Source organism: Xiphias gladius, chromosome 13 (genome assembly GCF_016859285.1).
Source record: "Xiphias gladius isolate SHS-SW01 ecotype Sanya breed wild chromosome 13, ASM1685928v1, whole genome shotgun sequence".
In the NCBI taxonomy this organism is placed as follows: Eukaryota; Metazoa; Chordata; class Actinopteri; order Istiophoriformes; family Xiphiidae; genus Xiphias; species Xiphias gladius.
The window spans coordinates 2,432,598-2,457,408 of record NC_053412.1 but is presented as its reverse complement, the minus strand read 5'-3'; the positions used below and the strand labels follow the sequence as shown (position 1 = coordinate 2,457,408).

The following is a 24,811-nucleotide window of genomic DNA, read 5'->3' as shown; positions in this document are numbered from 1 at the left end:
ATTTGAAATTGTTTCTGCTACATTATAGAAATGGTTTATATTAATTTGTGGTGTCTTGTAAAAACCCACAATCAAACTCATTATCATTATTGCCGTAGACATTAGATCAACGTAAAAATGCTGAAAAAAAACGGCTACAGTTAGTCACAGAGGTTAACTTTCATCTGGTGTTTGTGGCTGTATTTTTAAGAACATGCCAAAGATCAACTAAATCCGGCTTAAGAATACTGTTATTATTTCATTATGCTCTATGTAACCACACACTGCTAATCAACTATTAAAAAAAAAAGAAAAGAAAGTAATTTCTCTAGGTGTTTTACCAGCCTTCCCTACAGGTGGACATTAAGGGACTACCGCAGTAATTGGTTAAAAGAAGGTATCTTAGATTTTTCCCAGTGTGACAAGAATCCAATTGCAGCATGCATCATGGCAAACATACTGTAAAATTTGCACACAAACACACAATAGTGATTACTCAAAAAGCAGCAGTCTAATAGCTACATGGAAGCGAGCACAATAGCTGCCGCATCTCTCCTCATTGACAGTAATGGTAGCAGGCTGCACCGGCAAACCATGCCTTTGAACAGTAATTCCAAATCAAGACAAGAGGTTAAGAGGGTGGGGTGATGGCGGTGAGGGGGAGAGGAGGGGAGTCTCATTGGTGAGACGCGAGATGAGACATCGCTCTGACAAAGGATGAATACCTCGTTCTCACTAGCTGACAGCTACAATAGAGCAATCATCACCAATCTGCCTTGTCGGCCGATACACATCACAATGCGCCTCTTGAAAAGGCTCATTTCAGCGACAGGAGTTAAAGTGCTTCATACAGGTGACAGTCAATTGGCTCTGCCATCTGCATTTCAAAGCTTCTCCGTCTCGCACAAGTACGGACGCTCCGCTCTCAGCGTCTTTGGAGATTGCTGGTTCTGATGAAGCTGGCAAAGCTGGCAACCGTCCCCTTTTCCCTGGCCAAGAATCCTGATTTATTTTATTTTCTTTCCTGGATTTATCCATGAAGAAACAACTCTTTTACAACACTGATCATACAATCAAAAAACTTCCACAAGAGCTCCAATAAAGTCGACTGGATCAAAGTGGCTTGATCAGTGGTAATTGAGTTACCATTTTATGACTGGTAAATGAGTGTTTCACATTCTCTCTTCCCTTCTCTCCGGTATTTTAAGATTTTATTGTGTTGTTTGACAAAAAAACGTCCCAATTTAGCAGAGTTATGGATGTTGATCTGTCAGAAAGTGCATGTAGTCAGCCTAAAATCACATCCTGCTCACAGCGCCGCTTGCACGATTCTAAGCTTTCGCAGCAAAGATTTTTTGATACTTCGAGTCCAGTTGTGGATTTTGCAGGTAGTAATCTATATGAACTATTAAATGCAACAACAAGGCCTGAATAGAGAAGCTGATTTCCATCCCTTTTCAATGAAGTATTCTATCTTACCAACTTATGCGTAAAATTTGTCATTTGTGCTGATAACTTTTTTGCTCACGATTGTCTATTGCCCTCTGTTCCTTTTCTGTTTCTGAGCCTGTGGAAAGCACCGTTGGCTGACACTCATTATCATCCACCTGTTGTTCCAATTATTTAAACGGACACACCTGGAGTCAAGGTGCTGCTTGTACTCCTGTTCTGAACCCTGCTGAAGACCCACTAGTCAGCAAAGGCTTTTTCATTATAGCTGAGACTCCTACACCAGTGAGTGCCTGACGTTTGCCTTTGTACTACACATGTTTGAGGTAAATAAGCTGTGGCATCCGTGGCTGACCAGAAGGGGACTGCCACAACTTCTGTCACAGGCTCAGCCCCTCCCGACCTTTGAAACTTTACCGTTTGCGTTGTTGATGCAAACAGTAAACTTTATTTTTTCGTGTAGAACAGTTTACTGGTGAGTCAGAGCAGAAACACAACAGTAAAGTAACACATCACCGTACAAAAACAGGCTTTACATTTGCCCTTTTGCATTGAGAGCAAGCGATTTTCACAGCTGAAAGTCTTGAGACTCAGTTCACTCCAGAAATCTCTGTGCAAGTTACCATTCATTGGTACTGATCAACCACCCTGGTAATTAGTTCAATTTGTGCAATGAGTTTATTTCTCCTGTAGTCATGTCTGTGTTTATATATATATGGCTGCCAGCACCTCTGCTAATAATGCTTAATGGGAGTACCTGTTGAAATAAAGGATTAAAATTTGGCTAATTTAATTTTTTCTTTTTTTGTCATCACACATGCTGAGTTTTTCAGTTGTGGCTCCATAAATTAATACAGTGCCTCTACATAGAGCTTAGTGAGTGATCTGTGTCCCAACTCTGTGAATTCCCTGAAGTTTGACACGTATCCGGACTTAAGTAAATATTCATTAAAGTTACTTCTTTATTGGGAGCCATTTTGCTCATGGAATATATTTTTTTGGACAAGCTATCAGCCTCTGTAGCCTGTGTTAAATCTAAAGGAGGTTTCTGCAGCCAATCCAAACACATTTGGTCATGGCTTTGAAAAACATTACCTCTCACAGATATATAGTATTCCAGACCAGTGGGGAATATGGGTAAACATTAAACTGTACAGTTCTGAGAAGAGTGCAGTCGTGCCAGCGATGCTCTGGTGGAATTACCCTGGTATCCACGCAATGGTCCTTTGAGGGTTTAGAATATTAAGCTTAGCTTGCACACAGGTACTCGTCATGCAGCTTTAGATGAAATCCAAGCCACTGGATTGTTAGTATGGCTGTTTAATTTACATGACGTACAGCATGTCACGAAAATTCAAGTTTTACTTCATTTTGTGATTATTTTGGGAGAATTCCACAGGACACAGCGCAGAAAAGTGCAGAAAAGCCTTTTGGCTGGAACCTTTTTTTTGTTTTTGTTGTTGTGGCTGCCATTAGTGGAAAACCATGGTGCTTCAAAAGTTAAAAATGTAAGGAATTATACAGGACTGCTTAAATTGAAACTCATGTAAGTTTGAAAAAATGCCATGAGCTTTTATCAAATTTCTTGGGCTTAGGGAGCCAAAGAAAAAAACGAAAGAGTTCTCAAGAAGCTTTTTCTCTGGCTAAGGTTTCAACCACTTTGAAAATGTGCATTACACAGGCCAAACTGAACAGTAAATATTGAACCACTCATTCTATGTCCACTGATATCTGCCAATAAGGTGTTGCTTGCTGTGTTCCAGTTCATCCCGAAGGTGTTGGATGGGGTTGAGGTCAGGGGTCTGTGCAGGCCCCTGAACTGGGAAAACCACGTCTTCATGGACCCGGCTTTGTGCACGTTGCACCAAAAATGGAAGAACCCTGTCAAGATATTAAGCTTTCACCTCATCGGGGTGTCCACATTCTTTTGGCCATATGGTCTTATTCTAACATCTAGCATTAACACATATTCTAAAAATTCAATGAGCTAAATCGCCTGTCTCCATCAATAAAGTGGAAATAAATCAGAAGCTTATGAGACATCACCTTCACTTTAAAATCTCAAGGAAAAACTAAACATCACAACTTGGCTGGAAGCGATGAGTTGGGATTTGTCCAACCGGAAAAGACGCCCAAAAACCACGTAAACCTTCAGTCATACAGCAAACTTGACAGCAATAAAAATATAAAAAAAAATTTTTTAAACAGTTGATGTTGTGAGCCAGCTCTCTGTGCTTTGGTTTGAGCGCAAACACATGCAAAAAAAACCCCAAAAAAAACCAGTCAGACTCATGCTCTTTTTGGTCCCCTGTCCGTTCTCCACCTGCAGCTCACAGTGGTGACATCATGGATTACCTCACCATGAGAACATGTTCACCGGGGACGTGGCCTACATGCCGACACTGGACTCTGTCCCGGGTCGCCCTGGATGGATGCAGCTTGTCGCATCTCAATCCCTCCTGCAGGAAGCTTCACCGCGCAGCGGGCGTAAATCAGATGGAGTAAGTGGACTCGGTAACTGACCATCATAAACCGCTTTCACATACTTAAACAACCAGGCAGGATATGCTATCCTCCTGTGCTGCATTAAGTCGCAGAGCTTTTTACAGTCTTCTTGTAAATGTAATGAACTGATGTTTTCAATTAAAGTCGACAGAGAGGTGAGCTTCTAACCTTGATGCATAAAGTTTTCGTCGAGTCGTATCTCTTGAGTTGCTGTGAAGAAATACGCTCTGTGAGGTGAAGGCAACGAGGCCGGCCACACAAGAACAGGTCCAGCTGTGAGAGGAGGCGGAGGGTTGATGTTAGCTGTGAAAGGACCGACTCCTGCACATGTGGAATGAACTCGGGAACATGCTCCTGTAGCCCAATTGTCGCTACTAATCAGAGCAGATAGGACTGTACGTCTCCTTTTGTGTATGATTTGCTTGTGTCCAGTCTTTCTTTCTCTCAGTGGGCATTTTATCCGCCTCCATTTATTTTAAATCTGTCAATAATACTTTAATATTTAGCAATTGTTCGACTTTCTTTGTCTTAATCGGTTGAATTAAACTTTGGGTAGAACTTTTCCTACAGATTGGTGCAGTTCAAAGTACTTTACAGGTGACTGACAAACTCATATTGATAACTAAAAACATGTAACAGTAAAACCATGGAAGTCTACTGGACAAATAAAAATATATAGAGAGAGAAAAAAAATATGAATAAAAATAAGTGGGAAAAAAATAGAAGTACAATAACAATAGAAAAAAAAAACAATGAAATGATCAACATTTAAATGAGTCCAAGCAAAAGCCTGACCAAAAACATTGGGTTTAAGTCCGGCTTTCTTTGCTCTTAAATCATGCATTTCAACGGTCTCCAAAGTCTCTAATCTCTGTACAATGAAGAGGGGATAGGGAGCTGGGAAGAGAAACACCCCTGAGTCCCACAGGGCAAAGTTTTCTCCGCAGCCTGTCACTGATTCACGTGACCTCAGAGGGACTGTTGCAGCGGGAGTTGTCTTTTGACTGAGCTGCCGTTCGTCTGTGAAAAGTTAAAGTGACATCTAAGTGTCATGGTTTTCAGAAACATGCAGCTCCATGTTTCGTATATTATGCGGAGGTTTGTCTGTTCCTAACATTTGGACGTAAGACATTCAGAGGGGACTAACGTTGGGATTTTAGCTCTTGTTTGGAGGGTAGCGCATTTCTATAAAATTCGAGATCTTTTGCCCAAATGTTGTTGTTTTTTTTTTTTTTTTTTCCTCATTACTTTCCTGAATGCCTGACCTTTCTTCACCTGCCGAACAGGAATGTGTCCTTTGGGTGAAGGTGATTTTAAGGTATGCGACCGTAGTCACAGCAACTGGTTTGTGAGATGACGTTCTTGTCCTTCTCTGGGCACTAATGGAACTAATTCTGGCCAAGCATTTCAGTTTCCCTTCCTTTCCCGGCCTTCTGCGCTTTTCCCCCTGCATCAGGACAGCTGTCGCCTCAAACATTTACATATACACAAAAACACTGATCATAGGCTACGGGCACATTTATAGACACGTAAGTACGCTTGGATGTTATTTGAAACTTTACAACTGGGGCTATAGTAAAGATTGTAGAAATAGCGAGGTCATAAGTCCAAATTTCACCAAATGCCGTCTTAAGAAAAGTTTGACCGACCACTTTTATATATTTAGTTATTTGCTAAACTTCCCAACTAAACACAGTCTTTTTATTCTTATCTAGTTTGTGCCTAAAAGCAAATCAAAATATTAAAATATCAGTCTACCACTTGTAATATGTGTGCTATTGAAGGCCATAACCTCCTCCTGAGGTTGTAATGTTTCTCAGAAACATTACTGAGGACATGACCTTTTGTCTTCAAGAGCAGCTATAGCCTGGGTTGTTTCTCCCATTTTCATAATTTTCATGTAAGCAAAATAACAATGACTACATGCTCCTTGGTGGGTTTACAAATGTTTTAGCCCTTCTAAAAATACTGGCGGAGAAAGTCAAAAATACTGAATTGTATGTTGCAGACAAGTTTTTCCAGGCTTCTGAAACGCTGCCATTTCCATAATACAAGGTTTGCACCTGACAGCGAGGGTTCTTTCACCTTTGATATCCAAACAGGCATCAACACACACACAGTCTGCCTGGTTTTGACTGCATTCATCAGCCTGAAAGCGTGTCTCCGACATCCTGCAGTCAGCTTTTACCTCTGCAGCCGGAGTCAAGACTGATGTTATTACCTTATCAAAGGTGGAGGTGTCTGCAGCTCCGGGGGAAAACGAAAGAGAGACCAGGAGAGAGGGGTTGGGAGGGCTGGACGTTTCCTTTGACTGGCTGGCAGCCGACGGGACACCGGGGGTATTTATCCCTCGCTGCCGGTTTATCAGCGGGGCCTGTAAATCTACCTGACAGGTCTTTACAGGTGCCGTTAATCCCGCTGATTCAATTCATTTCGCTAACTGCTCGGATGCAGCCTCTCTCAGCGGGGAAGATCAAACCCTCGCTCCATTCTTACGGCGTTGGTTTGTGTTGTCCTCGTGATGGAAAGCCAAATCCACTCTCTCTAACGCGGAGATGAAAGGTGTAATGCAGCCGCCGTGGCAGTCAGATTATTTCTCCAAACATGTTTGTGGTTATTTATTCGCTGCACACTGGGTTTGGCTTTTTCTAACTGTTATTTACAGAGGACAGGTTTGCCGTGCAGGTATGCAGTTTTTCAGCAGGGCCCAACTACACGCTCACATTTATTTGTACCTCGGACCTGCCCCATTAAACTTCAGTCTTGTGCAACACAGCTCTGCAGCTGCTGCTGCTTAGAGAAGTTTTTCTTCATTTCTTTTACCATATTTTTCTGTAATTTTTAGGGTTTTGCTAAGATGATTATCGGTGTAAGCTGCCCATTATTTTGCACTTAAATTATTCAGTGTTCCTCTTAGCTGGTTTCTTTGAGAATGATGACTGATCTGCCCTAACCAATCACGTATCAATGGCATGAACATTATTGTCAGTCTACATAGAAACTGTGGTGGTGATTTCTAAGATCAGTTAGAGCAACAAGTCATATATCAAAGTAATATGCCAAGTTTTTCCAGAGTTTTTCAACAAGTCAACATCCTGTGCTGCTCTGTCAGAGTCATCCACGCTTGCTGCCATTTTTCTGGCTCTGGCACAGGAGGATTGATTGAATGATGATTATTTTTATTACTTGAAAAAACCTGAGATGTGGGTGGCGATTCAGAGGTCCGAAACCGAGCGAGGGTTCTGCCGCTTCTCTCTATTGTTTTTACAAAACTGAAAGTGCTTTTTCTTTCAGGTTCCCTATCAGCGATCTGTCAAACAGTGTGCTGCAGTGTCTCAGTCTGTATTCACAGTGGAAACATGTGGACGACAAACAAACTTGTTGGAGCAGCAAGTTTTGAACTTTTCAACTTTTGTGGTTTCTGCGCTTCCTCATTCCTTGAACAGGATCTCTGCCTGTCAAGTGCAAGGTGGATGAGAGTTTGATTCTTGTTATTCACAGCTGGCCAGTTTTCTCAACAACTTGAATGTTACTACTGTATCATCAACAGCTCGTAAGGGCAATGAAGGCATTGACAGACTCTGCTTTCTTTGCAGGAACCAACTATAACAAGACATTTGGTAATAATCTGACGCTTGACTGATTGCCAAAGCAGAATTTCCCTTCAAGTGTCCCACTTTAAGAAAGGACAGAGGTTATGCACAGCTGCAGAACAGCAACCTTGCAGCTGTCTTGGTCAAGGATGCCGTAGCAGAAGAGAAAAGGAAGGTTTCGAAGTGACAGTTGAAGCGGGAGAAACATATTGTTTCTTTGCCTTACCTCAGCTAACCCTCTGAGGGTTTGCTGAGCTCAGTTGTTTTGAGCCAAGCCTTCCCCAATCATACAGCCCCCCAATTTCACATCGAAGTAATAACCTTTGTCTGCGCATCACACCGTTTACTCGCTTCCTTCCTAAATGCAGTTTCAAGCTTCCAGTTCTCCAAGGCCTTTTTTTTAATTTCTGATCTTCAGAAGGCCACTGGCGAGAAAAAACAAGAGTAGATTGAATCTTGGCAGGTTTGCATGTTTAAATGGAGCGGTCACCTCCGCCCAGCTTCCTGCTGCAAACATCAAGCACAGACCTTATCATTTCCTCGAGGTGATTAGGCTGCTTCCTGGTGACTGGATCACAGGTTCAAGTTTCGTAATGTTCACTGTGATCTTGGGCAGTGTTTCTCAACCTTTGTTGAGTCATAAAATGATGCCTACTTGTAAGAAAACGATCAAAATGCCGACCTTTTTAACAGAAACATGACTTTAATCGGATCTTCCCCTCCAACAATGTGTTTGTCTGTAAAGCCATTAGTAAGTGGACCTATTGTTTTTTGGTTGCATATGTTTTCGTGTTCGTGCTGTATCAGCATGCAGTTCTCCATGTTTGACTTTATTATTTTTTACTGCTTATTTTCTCGCTGCTTTGCACTTAGACTTGACTTTTATCCATGCTGCATTTCCTCTAACATCTTGCCTTATCTCCCTAATCGCCCTTGAAGCATCATTTGTGTGTGTGTGTATAATATACTTGAAGACAAGGTATCAATTTCCATACGCCAAATAATTTTACAAGTCTAGTAAAAAGCACTTGACCGTATCCCACCGCAGTTACCTTTTGCACTGATCTACGCATTCTTGTGCACGCAGCTCCAGACTTCTGAAATTTCTTCATCATGGCTTAAAAGGTTCCCGGTTCGTATGATTGGAAAACTGGAACAACTCTGTCTGCAGTCACGCCAGCTGTTAATTGGCTTTTTGTTTTGCAGCTGAGCCAATCAGTTCCTCCTCTGTCTCCTTCCAAAACAAACTGCAGTAGTACACGTGAATGTCTGGAGCAGTGTGTATTTGGTTCATTGTGGCTATAACTTATCTTTTGGGAGAGTCTGGGATCCAGTTAGGATCAGTTTAATGACTTGTATATTGATTTGTGGATTTAAAAAAAAAAAAAAACCTTTTATAATCATAATGATATTTTCTAGTGGTGGTTAACGTGAACGATAAAAGTGATGACTTTCAGCTGCAGGGGCACCAGTTTGCAAAACCAGAAGTGTATTTTGACTGTATCGCCCTGTGGAAACAACCTAGTAGGCATCGTGTGTGTCCAACTACGCGCTAATGTCAAGTGTTTGAAACCAGTTGTGGGAAAACCAGGCCTACCTGGAATATTCTTGCACTTCTTGCACTGAGACAATTTCAAAGAGGCTGAATATTGTAACATGAAAAACAGCCGTCAGTTCTCCAAGAGTCTATGATAATGGCTGTTCATAATGGAGGGAATAGAGTCCCGGACATCTCTGGGATTTCAACCAGCAACCTTCCACCAATCACAAGCCCGTGCGTCTTACCTCTCGTCCGTCGCTGCCCCCTCAGCGAACTGTTTTCCTGTGCTTTTTTTCCCCATCTCTGATGGGACGTCCTCTCCGCAGCTCAGAGCTGCGAGGGGCGTTTATCTCTGACCCGCAGGTTTGGCCCCGCTGTCTCAGCTGCCAAAACAGTCCCATTCAACATTGTGCTGAGTTCATCAATGCGCCGCTGACACACACACACACACACACACACACACACACACACACACACACACACAGTCCCCCTATCTCTCTCTCTCTCACAGACTCACACACACAGACAAGGAAATGCATGCACAAACAGGCACACTGCAAAAAATGTCCCTCATAAATGCTTGTTTTTATAAATTCATTCAATTACTTTGTCTCTTTTCCGAGCCGCTCTTGTCAGGTCACCTGTCAATCAAAAACGTGGGCTGGATTGGGACGTCGTCTGTCTCAGCTTTTCAGCTGACGGGGTTTGACTTTCTCTAGGTGACGCTCTTCTCTGTTTCTTTTTCAGCTGTGTTGGCGGACGTTGCTCACGCCAGACAAATTAGAAATGTCTCATGGATATACCGTAGGTCCTATCAATCTCCTGTTATAGAGCTGAGAATAGCAAAATGGATATTTACAGATGTTCAAATCTAAGAGAGGAGATATTTTGGTTTGCTTCCGATGAAGATATGAGTCTTTCATGAAATCTTCCACAAAGTTTCACTGTAGTTCAAACTAGAACTATATAACTCAGACTAACAAGATTACTTTAACGACTCTTTTGAATTGACCATAGGGCTCCAACTAATTATTTTTAGTATTGATAAATCTAAAAATTCTTTTTTTTTCTGTTAAGCTGATTAATTGTTTAATCAAAAAAATGTGAAAAATGTCCCTCACAAGTTGCCAGAGTCTTAGATGAAGTCTCCCATTTGCTTGTTTTGCTCAACTTTTAAGACCACAGATATGTTTTTGCCAATAATTTAAAACAGAGAAAAGCATCAAATCCTCACATTTAAGAAGCTGAAACATGTGCTTCCATTCAGTTAATCGATCATCAAAGCAATTGTCAGTTCATTTTCTGTTTATTGACTAACTGATTTACTCAGGACTGGTTGGAATGTGTGAATTTGTTTTCACCAACTCACTCAGTTTTCTTCTAACATTTTTCTGGTTTTAAAAAAAAAAACCAACACAGCACATACTTTTTGTAGTGTAGATGTAACACACATTCACACAAAAATACCACAAATCCCAGGCAGGAAAGAGCCGGACAACCTCAGTTCTTTTGGCTGGATATCTAGGGATCTGTGTGACAACTCCTACCCCCTCCATCGCCTACTGCCTATCAACCTCCGACAGGTCAGGTCCTCGCACACACATACGCAGAGGTCCCCCTACCCGCGACCTCTCCCCCGTCACAACTGTCTCTTGACTTAAGCTAGCAGAAACCCCTTTTATCAGAAAACCTGAAGCGCGGGCTCTGACAAAGCTGAGGAACTGCCAGAGACTGACCCCTGTGTATATTTAGCAGCAGCTTGGCAGTCACCCATCCCAACTGTCGAGGCTGTCAGAGCCTCGCATACAGACCCCAGCCCCCGGCCCCCCCCCCATACCCACTTAGGTTTGATTATGTAGAGAGGGAGTCACAGAGGAAGCTTTCATTGTCCGTTTTAATTGTATGTATTCAGGTAATGTTGCGTGTTTTTACCTCATCAGCCATGTTCTTCAATAGAATGATGACTCTTTTCGGCTGTAACACCTGAAAGGGACGGTACTAGTGTTTTCTAGGCGTATCGTCATTGTGAGCGATGCATTTGCAAGAGTGCTTATATAGCAAATGCCTTTTTAAAATGAAGGAATTTCAGTGTCTGAAACAGAAAATTCCTGTGCTAGTGGCACTGCAGATGTCACTTCTTTTCAAAGTGTAAATATCTGACCATTTTAGAGGAGTTTTTTGTCTTCTGGATCTTTTAGATTGCGTGTTAACGTCTTTTTTCTCCCCATAACGATATGGCCTTATTCACCTGAAACCCTGTTTATGTCAAACGAGGAAGCGTTAAAAACAAAAGGTGGGATTATTTCCACTTGTGAGAAAACCCCCTTTATCGTCTCAAATTCAGCCTTATCCCCCGGCTCTGTGAACGATTCAGGACTGTGTGTCATCTACCCAGCTCCGCGGAGCGCAGATTGCTCGGTTCAGCAAGGGTGAAAAAGGCTCCCCTGTATTAGCATACGAGCCTACCTTTTGTCTGCCATTTCTCCGTGTCACATCGATGCTCTGTGACGTGGGATTATTGTGGTGTAAGAAAACGCATGAGGTCTCCCTCGCTTACCTTCGTCTGTGTAACCATAATGCAATGAGCAGCGGTGCAGTGGTGCAAACTTTGAGCTTTAGATCATTTTCGAACTCATAGGCACATTTCCCTCAGCAAGGAGGATGCTGTGAATTATTGTTAAGCAGCACGAGGTGATGTCTTGTTCTTCTTCCACTTTTTTTCCTTCGTCTTCCACCTGTCCTTCCTTTTTTCTTCGTCTTTCTTCTCCTTCTTACTCGTTTTCTTTTCTTCTTTCTCCTCCTTTTTCCCCTTATTCGGTCTTATTTTTCATCCACTTTCTTTGGCTTTTTCTTCTTCTTTTCCACATATGCAAGGTTTTAGCCCAGAATCAGATAGAACATCTGTGTCTGGGCTCTCAGAAGTTAAAAAGGCAACTGTATTTTCCCACGAAAGCAGTTCTTGCCCACATTAATTTAATTTACAAAAGCTTGATGGTAATTATAATAAAAAATACTTTTAATTTTTGTCATAAGGATGGAAAACATGTATAAAATTAGCACTTTCTTACAAAGGAAGTGACTTACGGGACAAAAATACCTACAGTTAATTTTCAAGACAACTTATACTTTTAAGGTACGACAGCTAAGCTCTTATTTTATTTATTCCCTTTTTGCTAAAAAACTAAATATGCTGTCATGCATATACAAATGAATATACCGAAGATAAAAACAAAGTCTAGGAATTAATTTTTCTAGACAAAATGGAAGCTAGAAGCATACCCTTGCAATTTGGTGCAGGGGTCAGTGTGTCCATAGTCTCCCTGACGAGTTCCCTTACTGGCCTGGGTGAAGTTCAACACACTGAATTTCACTGTTTCCCAGTGCTGGCTCTGGCAGCGCGCCATGCACTGCTTAGCGAGAATCTCAAATTGAACCTAATCGGTTCTCCAGTCACCGTGTTTAAATGGTCCTTTCGCCAGGTTAATGGGATTTCCACTGAAAGGTCTGCGCTCGACGTCTAAAGTGGTCCAGACAATCGCAATGAGCTCCGAGTCAAGTGTGATTAACCCGCTGACCCTCCTGTAGCCATCGCGCCTCTGCTCCCTCTTAGCTCAACGGGAACCGTGTCCAAGTCAAGTCCGATTTACCTATTAGGACGTAAACAAGGATGTGGTGAAACAAAGAGAGGAATAAGAACAACAGAGAGGAAAAGTGCATCCCAGATTTCAGGGAGTAGGGCCACAGCGTGTGTGCACGAGCGTGTGTGTGTGTGTGACTAGTTTAGTCACACACTAGTCTTTAATCCGTCCTGTTTGTCAGAAACACTCCTTCCAAGTACAGCTGTAGTCCTTCTGCAGAAGGCCGTTGGGTTTAAAGGATAATTCTGCTTTATTACAAGTGGCAACAACATTGTACTCATCAACGTAATTTGATGAGATATTGCTAAAAATAAGTCGGGAGGGGGGGGGGGGGCAAGAAACATGAGCAGTCAGATGATCAGACAGGTCATAAACAACCTTTGAACTGTCCATTGTAAACACCCATCAGAGTTTAAAGACTGACTTCCTGGTTTAACTGTGACTTGACACTATTAGCTAAACCCACCATAGCCACAATTTTAGGGAAATTTCCCCTGAACAGACGCCTAAAAATCAAGTCTCTAAAATGATTTTAATTATTTGGATTTGTCATTTTTTAATCATTAAGCAATATTGAGAGTTTTTTTTTTTTTTTTTTTTTCCCAAAGACTTGTCCACCCACCTAGAGAGATGTTATTTGTATGTTGTTGACCTAAAAGTCAAAATACAATCATGTGTTTCTTTTTTAAGTCATGGTAACTACGGCCGACCGGCTACTTCCTGAAGCTGTGTGCACATAGTTTTCAGTTGCAATGAGTGACCACTACCAACGTTTCAGGTGAACTCGCTTTTGCTTTTTCCTCAAAATAAAATTGGTTTTCCTCAACGTCCAACTTTGTTTCCCCTTTATTAATGTTTCTGTTTCTTATCTCTTTGTCTGACATATTTCCCCACGTGGCAGCTATAATATCAACCCCTACAGTCTTGTTATTTAACAGATAGTATGTTGTCTAACTACCCAGCCCCGATAATAGAGCGAATTGTTCCACATCGATCAACGCGGGGCCGTCGCGGTGGTAATCATCCATTTGTGCGGGTCAGAAGATTTGTCTCTCCTTCTGCCCTTAGACATTCATGTAGTGTGTGTGTGTGTGTGTGTGTGTAGTGGTGTATTATTGTTGAACATTAGCCAGTGAACTATCTTTTCACATGTCAGGGAGGCAGAAATGAGCGGTGTTATCACCTCTGATGGCTTCCTCTGGCTGAGTGTTCACTTCTGTGCGATTCGGGGTGTCAGTGAAGCGTTGCTGCCTCTGCATGTGTGTGAGCACACTTTTTCTTTTTTTTTCTTTTTAACCTTTATTTATTCAGTGAAGACTTCCTGAATGTGACAGTGTTGTTTTCTGTTGGCTTCAACCAGAGGCCTAAATATTCCAATAAAAACATACAAATCATGCGTCACGTTTGATAAATTCCTTGACATTCTGTGCTTTGCTTGGGCCATTTAGTCCTGTAAACTCTTAATAGCTCCAAAACACTTTACCTCTTGCTGAAATGAATATATTCAATAATAAAGGAAAAATGCCAATGCAGTTGTTTGAACAACATGGTAATCATTATACATTAAGACATAACTTTTAGATTGCAATTTAAGTTCTGCCATTTTAAAATTCTGTTTAATGTTTATATTCATGAGACACCTTTTTTTCTTCAGATGGATCTTTTTTTTTTTTTTTTTCCCCCTGATCACTGGCTGTGTTCATAGCAGCAGGAGTTAAGGATGTCAGTTAATATCTCTGAAGCAAAGAATATAAAACATTTTGTCAGCCAGAGAGTTAAGACACACCTCCTGTCCATGGAAAATTGCCATCATTTGTTTTAATTTAGTACCTTTTGATGTCGCTTCACTTGTCAGTGGATATCTCGTTTGGGAGGAAATCTTCACATGTTCACGTCAAACGCTCCAGGCAAAGGATTTCTCCTCCCTTTTTTGTCAAAAGTAGCTTGCTTTGGAAATTAGGGTTGATTCAGTGACAGCTAAAGTACACGTGTGAGAACTAGGTCACATAGTATTTAGAATACTTACTTACCAGTGCTTAAAGAGGTTACTCATGCCCACCTAGTGTGTGAGGAGAGTGCATCTCAGTTGGTCCATCAACTCCTGTAACTGAGGGGTTTCATTCCAAATCCGACGGAAAAACCAAACCCACCCAGCTCGGACAACACCATGGCTAACGTGAATGTAAAACCCAGGTGTTTTTTGGTGGCGGTGAACTTCTAGTCTAGGAAGCTTTTTCCCTCACACGGAAAATTTAGGAATTAAATCCCACCAAGCTAAGGACTCTTCGTACGAATTCTTCCTGAGTTCTTAGTGAATGTTTTGGATTTCATAATCATCATTGTTGCCTGTCGAAGAACAACTTGACATTTGATGAAGATGAAGATAATGAACTGAAATGATAATAAAGCTGCAGATGTTCGGGTTACGTAACAGCCTTTTTGTCGGCCATGTTGGAGGCTCAGTGAACGGCTGATTGTGCTGCAGCTACATAGTGGAAGCTGGAAGCTACTGTTAGCTATTGTTAGCTGTTTCTTTTGTATATTAGCCCGCTAAACTTCAAACATTATACATTTTGAGAGACAACATTCGTCTACCATCCATCAAATCAAATCAATCCAAAGAGACTTAGTTTAATGCTGTTTCCAAGAAGGTAGATCTCTTTGACAAAATTAAACATTAAAACATTAAACGGCAAATATTGAAGAAAAACGTTTTCTTAGTTCTATTTATGCATAAGATATAGAAAGAACACCCTTTTTAGTGATTGGCCGTTTCTGGGACAGACAGTTTGGGATTGCTAGCCATCATGTACTTGTGGGAAAGTCTGACATCCAGGACTGGAGCGTTGGGGGTTTGTGCTCCTGCCTTGCTGTGGTTCTGGACTGAAACAGTTTAATTCTCTACAGCTGAACTCGGCCGAGCAGCTTAAGTACTGAAAGGGATTTCAAATAAAACTCCCGAGCCAAGTCTGCTGTATTCAGTTACTAATGTTTGTATTAACGGTCGTGGCTGGGAGCGGGTGACATAATATTTTACATGGGATGCCAAGTGTGAGAAACTCTGTGTGTAAGTGTGTGTGTTTTGTTCTCCTCAGGGTGTGAAGGTATTACACCAACTGGCAGGATTGGCTAAGATCATGTCGACTGATGGGCCAGAACAGATGCACAGGTATACACACACACACACACACACACACACACAGAGACACACACTCAAACACAGACGCACACTCACAGTGTCCACATGCACATAATGTTGTGTCATGTCTGCTTTTTGTGCTTCAGTCCTGGAGCTTGGAAGGATTGGTTCGGTCCTTTTGACAACATCTTATTGTTTTCTTTAGTATAGTTCTACACGGGGATCTGATTTTTAGGATCTGTTGAAAAGAGTCACTTTTAAAAGAAATGGCCATTTTATTTGCTGTATTACAGGATTGTGGTTTTGCTACCAAGTCGGTCAAGATTGTAATTATTTTTTTCTTTTCCCCGCCTTAAAGACACATTGTGCCGTCTCCCCTTTCCTTGCCTTTATGTGATCAAAGTAAGAGGATATGGGAGTTAGACTTTTTTATTTATTTATTTATATATATATATATATATACATATACTTCTTCAAATTTTGCACTGACTGAAAATAACACAAGCAAAAAGTTGATCGCATTTTAATTTTTCAAAAGTAAATAAAAATCAGACTACAGGAATGAAAAAATTACTAGTTTACAGTTAACAAAGAAAACTAATTTTAGGACTGTAAAACATTGTTATGCTGGAAATGAATATAAAGGCACTTGAAATACTACACTTGTGAGGGCTTTAACTGATGGCAGTTTTTCTGTAACTCAACCCTAAAGTTGTATCCTGAAGTGAGAATGAGCCAAAATGTCATCACTTACAAGGATTGTCCTTAAAATTCCTGAGAGGAAATTCAGAAGGCACAAAACCAAGAACACACGCAATCTTCCAACCAACACACTATTTCCCAACAGGTGCAGAAGAAGATCAAGTTGCAACACTTTTCTTCCTCCCCCCCCTCCTCTCCTCCTTCCCGCCTCTCTCTTGCTCAAATTAATGCCAACGAGAGCGGCTTTAGAGACATTTCTGACGTGTGTGCGTATGTGTCTGAGGGGGTGAGCGGGAAGGAGGGGGGGTCGCTAATAACCAGGCAAGGTACACTAATCTCCGATGGCAACATTTGGTTTACCTTAAGCTGGAGGGACAGCTGTATTAAAAGCTGGAATTATCCTAATCAGTTCAAACTCCATCCTCCTCCCTCCCTGCTTCACCTCTTTGCATATAAAACTTCCACATTAGGCTTAAGAGTACAACGGCTTAGCTGCTGTTCGCCCTACATCTGTCTTCCCTCTGCGACAACCAATCAGAAAGGTGGACGGAGGGATGAAAGAAGGGAGGAGAAAGAAGGGGAAGGTGGTTCACGAAGGAAGGGGAGGTGGCGGGGAGGGGGATGCAGGACAGTGCATGGGAGAGGATGGGGAAAAGACAGGAGGGGGGAAGGAGGAGAGAAGCTGGAAGAGAAATGATTAAAAAAAAAAAAGCAAAAGGACAGGAGGAAGGAGAGGAGAGAGAGAGAGACTAAGGAGAGAGGTGAGGAGACGAGAATTGAAAGTGAGAATGGAGGATGGAGAGACAGAGGGAGAAAGAAGAGGAAGAAAATGGGGGAGACATTTATGAACTGTTTTTAATGAGTACTTTGGAGTAACTAAGTAAGGTACCTTGATTTTTTTTTTTTTTTGTACTTGGGTATTTTCATTTTATACTACAACATGGAGGTCGATACGGCACTTTTTCCTCATTTTGCAGTTATCTGACAGCTGTTTTACTGCGGTGGTGATCCAGATTTCACAATACAAAACAAAATCCGGTGCATCGTTGCAGGTGAAGCCACCCAACACTACATATGTACTACAGGTAGTTAAAATACGCTCAGCCTCCACTGCTACGCCATGGAAATGACATTATTCATCCGCGTAGCAGACGTCGTGTGCTGCACCTCCAGTATACAGTCTGTAAACCCTCTGGCACTTAACTGTGCACCCTGACCTGAACGGTGCATTGACAAAGGAGCATGTTAGCTGTTGTTCCCAACTGGTGCGTGATTGCGCGGTTAACGCGACACATGTTCAGGTCTTGCCACTCTGCCTGTCCTGGATAATATCATAGTCATGAAGTAATCATCGCACCCCTCCTGATCATACACCATTTACAGCGGCGCATGAATAGTGTACACGAACAAAACTAACAAATGTGCTCAGATATGCCCTCATTAATTTTGTTTCTGCATCCCATAATCTGAAAACCTCAGAAGTTTTGGTTCCTGTGATTCAGTTACAGTTTTAGAGTTTCATTCATTTCAGGATAGATTTTTTTTTTTTCCTGCCTTTTTTAAGATCAAGGTTAAAGCAGGGCGATTAAAATACTTTGATTTATGGCCAAAAGCCTTAGACACGTTTTTTATGTTTCCATCTATTTTATTTTATTATTTCACCAAAGCAGGTTGTCAGTGCAGTAGGAAGCAGGAATAAATTAGACCTTAAAACTGTTTTTTATATATATGAGGTACGTGTATTTCAGACCTGTTCCGGGTGCACTGCAGACATTTTCTATCTGGCTTTTCTCTCTCTCTCTCTCTCTCTCTCTCTCTCTCTCTCTCCGAGGCCCTCGGCACCATAAATCCGACTGATTACTCCGCACCCCTTTTGCTTGACTGAACCTTCACAATCAGCCGTGGCCGCCAACAATGAGGCCCTGATGAATCAAACATCCATGGCATTAGTTTCACCTTGCTGCCCCTTTCCCATGCGCCGCCGCCTCTTTGTCAGGCCCCGGTTTGATGAGAAGGACTACTGACACTGGCTGCACCTATTGATAGACAATTCTGTAAAGACGGACCCCAACAACCCTACCAAACCCAAAACGCTCCTCCCTCCTCATCCCCCCTTTGCCCCCAAAAATAGGCAGCAAAACTTGATTGGAGCGTGGTACTAAAGCCCCTGCTGTCTGGTTTGCAGGAGGCTTTGTGTTTAGTTTTTGGCTTTAGAGGTACTTTATTGCAGTGTCTCAATATTTGCCAAAGAGAGGGTCCTTTTTATGAAGTACACCTTCAGCATGCACAGGCTGAAAAACTGTCCCTGAGATGCGAAATGCATCTGGACCAGGTCTCATGAAATATTTAAATGAGCATGAGGCCTTAAAATTAAAATGTGTGTGTGTGTCCTGATTAGATAAAAGACATGTGACAAGAAACAGGAAGTAATTTGACTGTGAAGTAAGGTGGTGGAAAGAGTGTGGATGAACGAAAACGCTTACCCTCAACAGCAACAGCACAGGTTAATCACTGAACCCATATCTAATTTTTACTGGACGAACAAACAGATCACCGTTTCACATTTTGAGCACACGGACATAGAGCAGTGTATCCAGTTCATGCTTTTTTTTTTCACATAATTATTTAATGGTAGAGAGACATTGTCTTAAACTTGAGCTGATGCAAATGTGTTATATGAGTGCTTGTGTAAAAACAAAGGGTTGGGGATTCTCTTCATGGAGCTCTTTTGTTTTAGCCTTTCACCGCTGTGCTGCCCATGGGAGTATAGCTGTGTACAGTACTTTGAATGTGAATTTGTATTGTGTGTATCAACAGAGTAGACAGGACGCCCTGTCGGAAAGATAGTTCAGGTACAATGCATGGCAACTGAATTCTCAAAAACATGATGTCTCACTACCTTCAAAGATGTATGGCAGACCCACAATGTTATAAATCCTTGAAAACTTGATGTGCAAATTCCTCTCGGGGGTCTAACGATCAAAAATAGTCTCTTATCTCCAAACGGGCTGCTGGGATAAAGGGTTAAACCCGTTCTTTCTGACACAGATGCTGCTCTCACCTGAGTCTCCGTCCAGGGGAAAATAAGATCTTCTCTCAGCGTAAAATGTGATTTTCGGACAGCAGTTCTTTATCATCCTCTGCAGTCAGCACCGAGGTGAGGTTCTGGCCGGCCTTAAGTGGTCTTCTGCCTGTATGTATGGTTCGCGTGTACAGTGTGCAGCTGGCAGCTCGGCCATGCTGTGCCATCGTATCGCCAACAGAAGATCAAACTCTAAATGTTCTGTGAAACTGTTTGGGGCCACTAACAACTAGCACGGAGCTTGGCAAACACAAGTGTGTGTGTGTGTGTGTGTGTGTGTGTGTGTGTGTGTGTGTGTGTGTGTGTGTGGGGAAGGAGAGATACTGCTCAAGGCTGCCTATAATGAGAGAGAGAGAGAGGGGGAGAGACAAACCCAAAACACTGCAAACTCTGAGCAGTGAAAGCTCAACCAACATGCTAGCCACAATGTTTTATTCATTGAGATATATTTGATTATATTTGAATTTAATTGACATTTGGAGATAAGGGAAGAGTTTCATTCCCAAATGAGACATCCTCTATTTAACAAAATTAACACCTCTTCTTAGAAAGCGATGAGTGGCTTGAAAGCAAATCGCATTAAAGCTTCTCGTTGAGGTTGTTTTTTAATGGTAGTTCTCACCAAAGAAAGTTTAAGGAGAAGATATCTGAATGTTGGAAACCAGGTGGTTTCTCATGACTGCAGTGATTGTTGATCATTTTAATCCCATATGACTCTGCAAGGTTGAGTCAGAATTCCAGCTAAAGTTAACTCCTATGTTAAGGCTGAGGTTTCAAAGGAGCAGTTCAACATTTAGACAAACACACTCATTTGCTTTCTTTCTGAGAGTGAGACGAGAAGAGCAATATCAATCCAAAAAAAGGAACAATACCAGCCTCATCTCACGTGTTGAGTACAGAGGTGGAGTCAGATCGTGGTTAGCCTAGCCTAGCACCGAGCCTGGCTATCCCCAAAAGTTCCTACAACCACCGATGAAGCTGCTTTATTTACACTCTGTATCTGTTTAACCTGTACATGAACAGAAATGTAACTGTGTTCCTCCCGTTTGTGTAAAGGTTAAACAAACGGGATACAACCTGTTAATCACCGGGCTTTAGAGAGATGGTGGAGCATGAAGTCTTCGAGCTAAACTAGGCTAATCTCATCCTGACCTTAGAGACTGCTCTTGTGATTTCACTCTCGACAAGAAAACTGATTTTAGTTTTGTGTTTTTGTTTTGTTTTGTTTTTTTCCCACAGAATGTTACTACTCCTGTAACAAAGATGTCCATTTACCTTTCTTTTGATACAAATTGCAGCTGGTATCGTATGTGCAGAAGGTCAGCAGGAACATTTCCAAGAGGATGAATTGGACAAATACTTATTTATATTTATTCATTTGCAAATTTCAGGGCATCTTAAGCCTCTGTTCAGCTATTACAAAGTGATTTGAACCATTCATCAGGTGAATCGTGTCCAGCCAACATCATTATTTATTTGTCAATATTCCCCAATTTATTCGACAGTTCATTCACTATTTATTGTGCTGAATTTAAAATTGTTTTTTGCAATATTGCAGGACATCAAATGTTTTTGTCATTTGTTCCTATTCAGCTTCTCTAACAGGAGGTGGTATAATTTGAAAAAAATGGGGTGAAAAAGCAGAAAATGTCTGCATAACGTGTCTCTTCATTTTCTCTTCTCACTCTCTTTCTAAACGGAACCTCTCCCCCTTCTGTGTGTGTGTGTGTGTGTGTGTGTGTGTGTGTGTGTGTGTGTGTGTGTGTGTGTGTGTGTGTGTGTGTGTGTGTGTGTGTGTGTGTGTGTGTGTGTGTGCGTGTGTGTGTCTGTGTGTGAGGTTAGGGAAAAATCTGCCATGTCCCTCTCTCTTTTTTCTCTCTCAGTAATATCTGCTTCCTTCCCTCCCATGGAGGCGCTCAGCAGGTTGCATCACATCTCCACAACTCCGGAAGGAAAGGAGATAAAACACAGGTAAATGTGCTGGGATGTATTCAGTATGTTTGCCTGTGTGTGTGTGTGTGTGTGTGTGTGTGAGTGTGAGTGTGAGAGAGAGAGATATGTGAGGTGACGGGTAACAGCATGTGCATATCTCTCCATGTACAGTCTAAAGAAGTGTGTGCTGTAGGTGGGTTAGTAATAGTAATACCACTGCTATGCAAATTTGTAAAATAGAAGTTTCAATGAACAGACAGACGCAGAAACAGAAGTATAATCTCCTCAGGCTTGATCGGTGCAGTCCCTGAATTATATTAAAACCATTATCAAGCTAATGAGAACTTTTCAAGTTAAGTTTGTTGAACAGGATAAAGGTCCAGGATAGAACCATTTGATCAATGATGTTGAAGTTTTACGAAAAGTACTGTGCTTGTTTCCCAAATGTCAACTTTTCAGAATCTGAGGCTCTGTGTCAACGTGGTGGCGATGCATTTTCGTGCCGCTCCGATTGCTTTTGAGAGGTTACGTGTGAACGTAGGATATAAGAATTTTAGTTTTATAAAGGCGCGAAGTGGAAAAAGTTATTTCAGCTGTCCACAGGAATGAAGGTACGAGTCCTGTTCTTTTTCTTTTAGGAGACTGGCGAGACAACTCCCAAGGCTTGGATGAGCATGGAACTCTCCCGGTTGAACAATCGGTGCAAAATCCTACGACTCGCAAGGATCATTTTGGTAAGAATCTGCTGGCTGTGTGCACTGCCAACAGCAAACAGAGGCTAAAGATTACACTTCCTGGAGACCCGATAAAACACCCAGCAGTGTAAATCAGTTCACTTTCAAGTCCCGCGTCATGGTGAGATGAATTCGCCAACTGTGGCATGGTTTGTTTTTGGCTTTTCTTCCCCCTCATTCGAAACAACAACATGATAATTAACAGATTTTGCAATATCTCTGATCCACTGTTCTGACTGGCAGCGACGTACACTGATCTCCCAGTAATCAGCATAAGTTGAAATATTGTAACCTGGATGACCACAATATGAATATAGCACACACAGTATAGTATTATTACATTTTTGCTTTCTGTGTTGAGGAGCATTGAGTGTGTCATTAAAAGAAAAGGTTCAATGGGAATTTACAGTGGAAAATATTACAACCAGCTGCTACTACAATTTGACAACATTATGTTAAAGTGCATGTAGCCCCTTTTTTAAAATGTGGTAGATACACCGGTTCCATAGCACCGGGACAATGATAGGGTTTATTGTAGCTCAGTGTGAAACTGGATTGATCATTGTGTCATCGAGAACCTTTGGCACTGTGTTCAGGGTATACCTTTGACCATGGTAGTATGGAAAACCCTCTGAAGAACAAACATTAGAGCGCCAACAATGTCCATGACAAAAAAAAACAAAACAACGACGTGACCTTGGTTCTATAGAGAACGTTTCATTCGTAGAAACCCTCCTGAGGCCTTTTGTAAAATGGTGCTTTACAGCAGCACATGGATTGTCCGAGCTTACATTCAAGCTTACATGCAACAGAATCGTTTTTTTTGTTGCCCATACACAGACATTTGGCGTATTTCCACGGAATAAAAAAAAAAAAAAAAAAAAATCCCTCTTTGTTCGGGATGATGGCTTCCCTGCAGTCTCAACATGTGTCCAGCCCAGGAAGGTTTAAATCTGCCCACCTGTCCACACGCTAATCCGCCCAGCCTTATTACAAAACTGTGCAATTAATTAAAGGCTCAATCGCCGGGATTAGTAACCTACATTGAATCTGATACTCATATTGGTAACTCGAGTATCCACAAAAAGTACGTTTCCAAGGATTTAGGGAAAAATGTCGGCCTCACATGCTTCAAATATCACAGAGCTCTGAATGAATGTCAACTCTGAATTGTTGCCAGGAAAAGCTGAAACAAAAAAACAACAACCAGAGGTGGTTTTTGTGCAACAGCAGTGCTATTCTCATTTACAGTGGCATTACCGAGATTAAGATTATCTCTGCTGTACGTTTACGGCATAATGAAACAGGTCTGATATAATGACCATCAAATCTGGATTACGTCATTCACAGCAGAGGAAGGAGTTTATTCCAATGATTACTTTGAGCAGGCTGAGCCGCACGACTTCCCTGTCCGGGCTGACGTATGTTGAACACCTCTCACACACACACACACACACACACACACACCTATTTACGCGTAACACACCTATACACACACACACACACAGACACACGGGCTTTGTAGATTTTTTTTTTTTTTTTCAATTCAAAATACTAAGTAGGTTTTTCTCCATTCTTTGCATGTTGAATAAAAATCCCAGTTTGGATCAATAAGGCTACCTAATACTCTACCTCTATATTCTGTTTTGCTCATTCACATGTAAAAACACACACGTGTGAGTGTGTGTGTGTGCGTGTGTGTGTGTGTGTGTGTGTTTGCAGGGCCGTTACAAAAGCAGGTTACAGCAGCACAGAAATGACACGGTGCAACAGATGATAGGCATTATCCTATCAACCTGCTGTTTCTGTACACACTCTGTCCCCTCTATGTTCTCTTTGAAAGGACAGCAGGAGTATGTGTCTGTGTGTGTGTGAGAGGGATGGGGGAGGGGGTCCTTTCACACGCCCAAACACACACACACACACACACACACACACACTTTCATGCGCACACACACACACTGCACCTGTCACAAACGGCCTGTCAGAACGGGAGAAAAGAAACTTCAGCCATGAGGAAGAGCTGAGGGAAGGGGTGTCTGTTTGAGCTGAGATGAGATTTTTAAGCCATAACCAATTAAACTGAACTGATTAAAGATATTTTGGGACAAAATAAATTGTTTTTAAAGCTGCAGTAGCCAAATTTAAACAGTGGATTTTGAAGACTTCAGTACCCATAAATCCTCAAACATGGTGTCACTGAACCCCTAATAGCTCCTACGCTGGCACTAAATTCCAAAAACCTGACAGAATCTTTTGAGCTCACTTTTCACTGGGAGATTTCTGTTTCGGAGAGCTGTGAGCTGGACCAATCGACGAGCTGCTTGGCCGGTGAAATGCCCGACGGCTATTTAACCTGGGTGTTGTAAGTGTAAAAATGGAGAACAATCCTGCAACACCGTGGCCTAATTATCACCTCAAATTTATTATGACTGAATGAATTTATTATCACTTTTTCATACAGGGAACGATGAGCAAAGAGAGGGTGAAGTTTTCACTCCAGAGTTCTGAGTGGACA

The 24,811-nt window shown here is 41.8% G+C and overlaps 1 long non-coding RNA gene across 1 annotated transcript; it reads left to right on the top strand.

The window, feature by feature from the left end:
* The first annotated feature begins 1,635 nt into the window (after positions 1-1,635).
* Positions 1,636-4,289, top strand: LOC120798171. The gene is made up of 3 exons (XR_005708624.1): positions 1,636-1,713; positions 3,758-3,929; positions 4,078-4,289. It is a non-coding gene; the product is annotated as an uncharacterized LOC120798171 (long non-coding RNA).
* The last annotated feature ends 20,522 nt before the right edge of the window (positions 4,290-24,811 follow it).